Source organism: Galeopterus variegatus, unplaced genomic scaffold (assembly GCF_000696425.1).
Source record: "Galeopterus variegatus unplaced genomic scaffold, G_variegatus-3.0.2 Scaffold494, whole genome shotgun sequence".
NCBI lineage: Eukaryota > Metazoa > Chordata > Mammalia > Dermoptera > Cynocephalidae > Galeopterus > Galeopterus variegatus.
In genome coordinates, this window is record NW_007726605.1 from 296,144 (window position 1) to 297,372 (window position 1,229).

Below are 1,229 nucleotides of genomic sequence, written 5' to 3' on the forward strand. Positions count from 1 at the left end.
AAAAAAAAAAAAAAAAAAAAAAAAAATTTAGGAGTAGTTCCAGGTTGAAGTGTTTTGCTCCCCACAGCCACTCACTAATCCAGCTGATAGGCTCTGCCATCCTCAGCTTGGAGATTTGAAGGTTGCCCTGGGTATTAACACCCAGCAGACAGAAGGGAAAAGACTGTGGTTGGTGTTCATGGTTCAGGCCCAGAAGTGGTGCATTTTACTTCCACTCATATTTTGTTGACTAGAACATAGTCACATGGCCACAGCTAGTTGTAAGTGAGGAAATGTAGTCTAGATGTGTATCCAGAAAGAAGAGGTGAACAGCCATCTAGTCTCAGCAACAGTATTGCACAGTATTCAAAAGAAAGTGGGAAAACAAAATAAAACTTTATTCATTTGTATGTTACAGAAATTGTCACAAAACTAGGTCATGAGATGGAATTTTCTCAGGATAAAATTTCTGGAATTGAGATAAGAAGGCGAAATTTGGTGTCAATTGATTAAGCAAATCTGAACTTAGTGATTGGCCGCAAGCTCTCTTCGCCTCATTCTCCTGTCTTTTTATTTCTCCATTCTGCATCTCTTTGGAAAATTGTAAATTATATCACAAGCGATAAATACTTTCTACTCCGATTCAGCCAGTATTTAGGTATTTTCAGCAATGGTATTAAAACATTTATTTATACTTACTTATTAATATAAAGAGCCTTATTGAAATTGAAATATTATGCAGAATCTTAGTTTGTAAGGCATGTGAAATTGGGCCTGTTTTGGTTGCAGTTGTCATAGGGACCCAGAGTCTCATCCGTTCAGCCTGCTCTAATCCCATCTTCTACCCCATGTCAGACGTGAGACCTTCTCTAAGAGACTGAGTGAGAATGGCTGTTCTATTTTAATATCACTAAGGGGGTCATATGTTAACAGCCAGTTTCTGTGTGCTTTCTTCAGATTTTAGTTGTGTCTCAAAGTTCTCCAGACTATTTGGGTCATTCTTTCGTGTAATGTCTAAATAAATATGATTCAATTCTTTATCCACCTCAACTTCATCTATGATTTCTTAGTTAATATTTCTAAAGAATCTCAGACAGAATCCATTTCTTATAATCATCTCTTATTCCAATTTGTTCAATCTGATAATTTCTCCACTGTTTTTTTTTTTCCATTTATAGTCTTTTCCATTTCTCTCTCTCTGTTCTCAGTTGATCCAAAGGAGCTCCTACGCCATAATTTTCATCTGGAAA